Below are 7,753 nucleotides of genomic sequence, written 5' to 3'. Positions count from 1 at the left end.
AGCTACAGTGCAGATATAAATAATTAGAACAGTTATTAAAATAAATCTATTAAAATAGTTTAATAAAAAGCAGCTGTGAACAGGTGAGTCTTCAGGCTTGATTTAAAAGAAGTGTTTCAGCAGACCTGCATGTTTCTGAGGGTTTGTTCCAGATATACGGAGCATAAAAACTGAACGCTGCTTCTCCATGTTTGGTTCTGACTCTGGGGACAGAAAGCAGACCTGTCCCTGACGACCTGAGGGGTCTGGATGGTTCGTACTGTCAGTAGATCACAAATGTATTTTGGTCCTTGATCATTCAGCGCTTTGTAAACCAGCAGTAGTATTTTGAAGTCTATTCTCTGACAGACAGGGAGCCAGTGTAAAGACCTCAGAACTGGAGTGGTGTGATCTACTGTCTTGGTCTGAGTGAGGACTCGAGCAGCAGCGTTCTGAATCAGCTGCAGTTGTCTGATTGTTTTTTTAGGGAGACCTGCAAAGACACTGTTACAGTAATCGAGTTGACTGAAGATAAATGCATGGACCAGTTTTTCTAGATCCTGCTGAGACGTAGGTCCTTCGATCCTGGATATATTCTTGAGGTGGTAGTAGGCCGACTTTGTAATTGTTTTCATGTGGCTTTGAAAGTTCAGGTCTGAGTCCATGACTACACCCAGATTTCTGGGTTGGTCAGTGGTTTTCAACACTAATGACTGAAGCTGAGCGCTGACTTTTAATCGCTCCTCCTTAGCTTCAAAAATAACTACCTCAGTTTGTCTTTGTTCAACTGAAGAAAATTATGGCACATCCACTCATTGATTTGTTCAGTGCATTTAACTAGTGCTTGTATGGGGCCATGTTCCCCTGGTGACATTGTGATGTAGATCTGTGTGTCGTCTGCGTAGTTATGGTAACTAATTTAGTTGTTTTCCATAATCTGAGCCAGTGGAAGCATGTAGATGTTAAACAGAAGAGGCCCAAGAATGGAGCCTTGGGGAACTCCACATGTAATCTTTGTCTGCTCAGATGTAAAGTGACCTATAGACACAAAGTAGTCGCTGTCCTTTAAATAAGGACCAAACCAGTTTAGTACCGTCCCAGAAAGTCCAACCCAGTTTTCCAGATGGTCGAGTAATATCTTATGGTCAACTGTGTCGAATGCAGCATTAAGATCGAGTAGTACTAAGACTGAAACTCTGCCACTGTCTGTGTTTAAGATGTTGTCATTAAACACCTTGACGAGAGCCGTCTCAGTGCTGTGGTGTGGTCGAAAGCCTGACTGGAAGACATTAAAGCAGTTGTTCACTGTCAAAAAGTGGTTCAACTGTTGAAAGACAGCCTTTTCCATTATCTTACTTAATGGTAGATTTTATACAGGCCTATAGTTCTTCATTAGTGACTTGTCTCGGTTGTTCTTTTTTAACAGTGGCAAGTTTACAATCTGTATCAGATCTGATGCCATGACTTTTGAGACCTTTTGGAAAAAATCTGTAGGCATAATATCAAGGCATCAGTGGGAGGAGTTTAGGTGTTGTATAATGTCTTCCAGGTCTTTATTATTTATTAGGTTCAGTAAAGAAGGAGGTAAATTCATTGCAGGCCCTGGCTGAGTGAAGTTCAGATGCTACTGATTCATTATTATTGTTCTTGGTGATGATGTCAGAGAAGAACGATTGCCATGCGTTCAGCTTTCCAACACTCAGTTCTTACCAGTTTGGCATTTCTCCAAGGAGATCTGTGTTTGCTGCTGGTGCTGACATGAAGCATCAAAGAGAAAGACCACCACCCTGTGGTGAGTCAGAGTAAGTGCAGGTATATCATGATGATGCTCTTCCCTCAGTGCTGCTAAAACCACAGTGACATCTAGTGGATAAAAACACACAACAGTAAATGACTGCAGTTCAACAATAATTGTGACAAAGTGGCCTAAAGTCAGTGACAAAAAGGGAATCAAACATGAAACTACATTTAAGTAAAGTGAATTTATTCTTAACTTAATACAAAATACACTTTATGACGTCATCAGGTCGGTCAGTGATGAATGCAACACGTGGATGAACTAGTGAGCAATGGGTGGAAACAAACAGTTGTTGGAGGCCTGAGAGGAGCAGAGAAGAAAGAGGTCAGAGAGGAAGCCACCTCAATGGGCTGAATACAACTCAGGTGTAAACTGTTTCATGATGTCCTTCACTAATCTGTCCAACAAACATCCCCACTGCTTCCAGCATCTCTGACAGAAACCCGAGGATCTCAGAGACTGAACCTTTTGTCTGTTCCTCAATCTGGTGGAAAGCAGAGAGTTTTTTATTTGACCTTTTGTGCTTCAAAGAAACACGTCTGTCTGGATCAGTGGATTGTTTCCATGACAGCTGCCGACCACCTGGATGAGTACACAGACACATTTACATCAATCTCCGCCCATAGGTTATCGTCTGAAGATAACTTTGCCTCTCCGGGTGATGTCCAACATCATGGTGTCTGGTGTCATCAGCAGATATCCAGATAACTGATATCAGATTTGTGGGCCAAGATTTCTCTCTGCTGGTCATTGTTTACAGTCCAACAAGCAAGTGGAAACGACATCTACGCAGGCATTAACATCTGCACCTGGATGTTTCTGTTGATATAGGATAACACAAAATAACTACTGGGTGATGCTAGACAAGGATGGATTGAAAACAGATGTAACATTTTCTCTGTCATTTTATTGTAGTTAGTTTTGTCAACACACGATACAGTTTCAGTTATTCACGTCATTTTGTAAAGTCTGGTTTTTCTTTTTATTTCAGTTACTGAAAATGTTTTTAACAATCTAGTTTTGGTTATTTTGTTATCTTTCATTAAAGATAATAACCTGGACCTGCTGCTGCTCTAGTTGACCTGCATGAAACACATTGTTTCTGTGGTATGTCTCAGGTTTCCCTCACAGACGTCGTGAGCCAAAGCATCGTTTATGTTGCTGATGTCACAGGAAACTTGTGCAACATTTGTAAAAGAAATGCTTTGAGACATGAAATCCTGCTGTGTGCAGTGTTTGTTTGATCACATGTTCTCACATTACAAAGACGTTCAGTCAATAATGAAGAGAAACACTTAAAGTAATATTGATATGTAACTGAGATTGGAGGCAGTTAACAGGATAGCTTGTATCATATATTTTAGAATGATCTAAATAAACCAGCATCAAAGCAACAATGCCATGTAATACCATCCACAATATAGTTTAGCTTAGCATCACAAACCACATGACCTTCAGTTTCAGAAACAGCAACAGAGTGGAGCAGCAGCAGCAGGCCCTTCCTCATCTGCTTCTAATGTTACTGAGGACATGAGACGAGGTGGCAGCTCAAGTTATTTCCATGACAACACTTTCAGTTTCTCCTGAAAGGAGGTCAGAAACATGAACATCAAGCAGCCTGTTTTATTGTATGTTAGGCTATAAGCAGGATCATAAATTCATGACGACTGGTCAAAACCATCCATCCATCATGTATACAGCTCATCCTGTTCAGGGTCACAGGGTGCAGGAGGGAGCCTATCCCAGCTGTCATTGGGCGAGAGGCGGGGTTACACCCTGGACTCATTGCCAGTCAATCACAGAGCTGACACACAGAGGCAGACCACCTTTCACGCTCACATTCACACCTGTGGGCAATTTTAGAGTCACCAATGAACCTAACGAGCATGTCTTTGGACTGTGGGAGGAAGCTGGAATACCCGGAGGGAACCCACACATGCACAAGGAGAACATGCAAACTCCACACAGAAAGGCCCACTACATCTGAACTGGGATTTGAACCAGGAACCTTCTAGCTTTGTGGCAACAGTGCTAACGACTGGACCACCATGCAGCCTTTTGGGAATATCTAACTAATAAATATATTTACCACTTTAATTCATTCTATGATACACAGCAAAAAGTTGAACAGGAATCTTAGCTTCAATCCCGATAGCACACCGACACTGTCGATGCTCGCACCGATTAATCCAACCCTGGCCTGCAGCCAAGAACAAACGTTGATGCATGCACATTTTGCACTACAGGCCCAAAATCTTCAAGTAGATTTTATTGTTGTTTTAGGTTGCAACTTTCACTGTTGAAAATTAGGTAATGCAGGTAAACTTTACTCATTTCAATTAATTCACTTGCTGACTTACTTAATTATACTTTTAGTATAATTTACTTAGATTGTATTTACTACACTCAAAAATCCTTTTTTACAGAGTGTAATTCATGCCACCACCAGGTGATGCTGTCGTGCTGCCTGACATGAGAAACAGTCATGCCCATTTACATGATTCTATATGTTCCTGACTGTTTAACAGACTGCTGTAAGACTGGGCTGTTTGATTTAGTTGGAGAGGTCAAAGGGTCAGGTATATGATCAGCTGTTTTATTCCTTTATACTGAAGTGACAAAGCCCCTACAGGCTGTGGTTATTATGATGAGTGCAACAGGAGGAAGGCAGGTGACATCATTATGGAGAGTCAAAGTCTGCATGTAAAGGAGGTCAGGTTTGATGGATGGGTCAACATGACCTCTGGCTTTACCTCAGGAGACAGCTCAGTCCATGATGGTTTTTAAAGCACGACCAAGATGGTTCCATAAACCAACCAGATGTATTTCCAACAGTGATTTGTTGTGTTGTAGTTTTGTCACAGACTAATAACACTGTCCTGCTGATAGGGATGTCAGATCAGACAGCACCTCTGTGTGTTGTTCAGAGGCCTGTACTAACATGAGGATTTGGGGTTAGTGAGGTAATGTCAGGTTAAACATGGCTCTCAGGGTTGTGAAAGTGCTTCACTCATTACCAGGGTTAATGACCATGGTAACCTGCTAAGAGATCAACCCATATAAAAGACCCTGCAACCGGAGCCTATCCCATCTATCATTGGGCGAGAGGCGGGGTTACACCCTGGACTGATCACCAGTCAATCACAGGTTTTAGACACAGTCATGGAATTAATGATTTACTGCAGTTCAACTGACTCTCATTTCTTGGCTGTGAAGAACTGGAGGTCACATTTTTCCTGCTCTTGAAGAGGCTGATCATTGGCCCTGCTCGACACACACACCAGAGTGATCAAGTAACAGTAACTTTAGACAAAGGAGACAGTTTCAGAGTTTGACTATCAAGGATCTTATTGTTGTTCAATGTGCTCTATTTGTTCAGCACATTAAAGAAATCACCAAGATCACTTTTAACACCTGTGTACCAAAGCTAAAACACGCTCCTTCCTGCACAGGGCTGATGTAGAGACAGTAATTAACACCTTTGTTTCATCCTGACTTGATTATTGTAACTGTTGCACTAAAAGTAGAACAGGTGAGCATACAGCACGAATTTAACTTCATTTGCTCCTTATCAATGTCCCATAGGACTTTTTGTGGTTCAGACGGATGAATGGCTTCACTCCTTCACACCTGTCTGACCTCATACCCATGACATCATCAGGTGTTTTGGATCAGGATCTGTGTCCTCCTGTAGATTCTTCTCCTCTCTCTTATTCCACCTTAAAGGGCTTTGAGGGGAGTTTTCCACATGTCAATCACGGCTTTACAAATGTGAAAGGCAGAGTCTAGAAACAGTAATATAGCATGAATAATGGTAGTAGAAGCAGTTGTAGTCCTATTGAAAGTAGCAGTAGAGTTTGGAACAGTGTGTGTGCAGACACTAGGGGGAGGCAGTGTGAAGGTTTTAATCTGCACTGAACAGACAGCAGTACTGTTATATACACTGTAATACAAGCTGATAGCTGCAGGGAACTACATGAAGACAATTCAATACATGTTGTATAAAATCTTCTATGATATTATTATAAAATAAATCAGAGTTCATTTAGTTTTCGCTCAGTCAGGACATTTGGTTGTGTCCTGAAAACAGCTGAAAATGTAGATACAGGTTTGTCTTTGATATCAACTTCTATAGAGGAGAAACTCAATCAGTATATATGAATGAAAACTACAACAGGTCACTTGTGTGTTTAACTTTATTTAAGTGTCAACTGGTGACAACAGTTAGCTGTGTATTTATTTGTAATATCAGCATTTAAATTAAATATTCTCATGTTAATTTGTTTATGATATTTGAGTCAATAACTCCAGACATAAGACAACCTGTTTGGATAATAATGAAAGTGAACAAGAACTCTTTAGTTTTTCTTTAGATCGCACAATGAACCCCAGCAGCAGAGAAAATATGATTTTCTTGATCAAAATTCAATATTCATACAAATAAATAAATGTTCATATTGATACTTTAAATAAAGAGACTGCAACAACATAATCAGATTAGACCAAAATATTTATGCAGCATAAAATATTTGAAGTGTAAAAACACATTTGATAGTGAAAATAATTAAAAAAGTTTTATTGAAATCAAAATGTAGCTGACAAATAGTGTTAAAGAACATTTAGAGTATTTTTGTTGTTCATGTTTTGTCCTTTGTGTAAATGACATTTAAAACATATGGAAGCAATAGTGGGATAATTAGTGTTTTATGAGTGTTTTCATTGCAGTTTAATGTGTGTAATAAAGATCTTCACACAAACATGAGACAGAAACAAAGATCAGATCTGTCAGGGAGCAGACTGAGGACTGAACTGAAGACTAAAGACAGAAAAACAAAGAGAAATGAAGAAAGACTTGATGACTCGACTATGAAAGACACCTGGGCTGCGTTTGAAAAGTCCTCTCTGCTCAGAGTTTCTAACTGAGTGAAACGAGCTGGAAGTGTTGAAGAGGCCGCCATGATAAGAGCTGTTTGAACTCTACAAATACTGGGGACAGGAGCTTCAATGCTTCCTCTCCTTTCTCCTGAAGCAGAGGAAACACTGGATCCTCCTTTATGAGAGGAAAGGACATCATAACGTCCCACAATTCCTTGAGGCAGCAACATTTCAATCTGCGCTCTATTCATACGTTCACAGAAACAAACTGTCAACATGACAGAAGGCCTATCTTGCATGAATTAAACAATATAATTCATGGCAAACTTCAATCAATCAATCAATTAATCAAGGTTTACAGCTAAATCTGTGGTGCAGGATTTTGGGGCCAATGTGTCTAAAATGATGCAGCTGACATGCAGAAGTGTGCCGTGTGACTGAGTGTTGGTTTGAATATTTCACTCAGTGAAACATCAAGAAGCTCTAATGAAGAGATGAACAACAGAATACAAAATAAGATGTGAGACTGTGAGTTTTGTGGATTTGGACTTTAGTATTTATCACAGGTCGGTGTCTTTGTTACTGTGTTCACCAGCAGCCTGATTGTGTTTGTGCTAACATTTGATTTCTGCTTCATTGTGAGTCCGATTTTTTGTCTGCTGTCAGATTCAAATGGAGACAAAGAAACTTGTCAATGAATCACTTCAGAGAAACAGAGAAGTCTGTGAAAAGAATCATTTCAAAGCAAAGATTAAAACTTTAATAATAAATGAATCACGTCTGCTGACTGACTTTGTCTTCTCTTCAGAAACAGACGTTTAAAGATTGAACACAAACTTTAAACTTTCTACATCAAAGATACAAAATAAATGTTTCTGCCTTGAATTAAATATTTTCACTCTTAAAATCAGTGTTTGTAATTGTTCGTCTTTCTTATGCACCTGTAGTCGTTCTAACTCCGTCAACTCCTCGGCTCCGCCCCCTCTCCCCTTTAAACCTCAGACTCTTCTGAAACCACACAGCAGCTTTAAACAAGCTGTCAATCATCAACAAGGCCTGATCTGCCTGCTGCAGGGGCTGATGGGAGGTCTGAGGACCTGT

This window comes from Semicossyphus pulcher, unplaced genomic scaffold (genome assembly GCF_022749685.1).
Source record: "Semicossyphus pulcher isolate SPU_LCO1_2020_fin unplaced genomic scaffold, fSemPul1.0.p SCAF_7, whole genome shotgun sequence".
Lineage (NCBI taxonomy): Eukaryota > Metazoa > Chordata > Actinopteri > Labriformes > Labridae > Semicossyphus > Semicossyphus pulcher.
The sequence above is the reverse complement of the archived record's forward strand: the minus strand, read 5'-3'. Positions refer to the sequence as shown.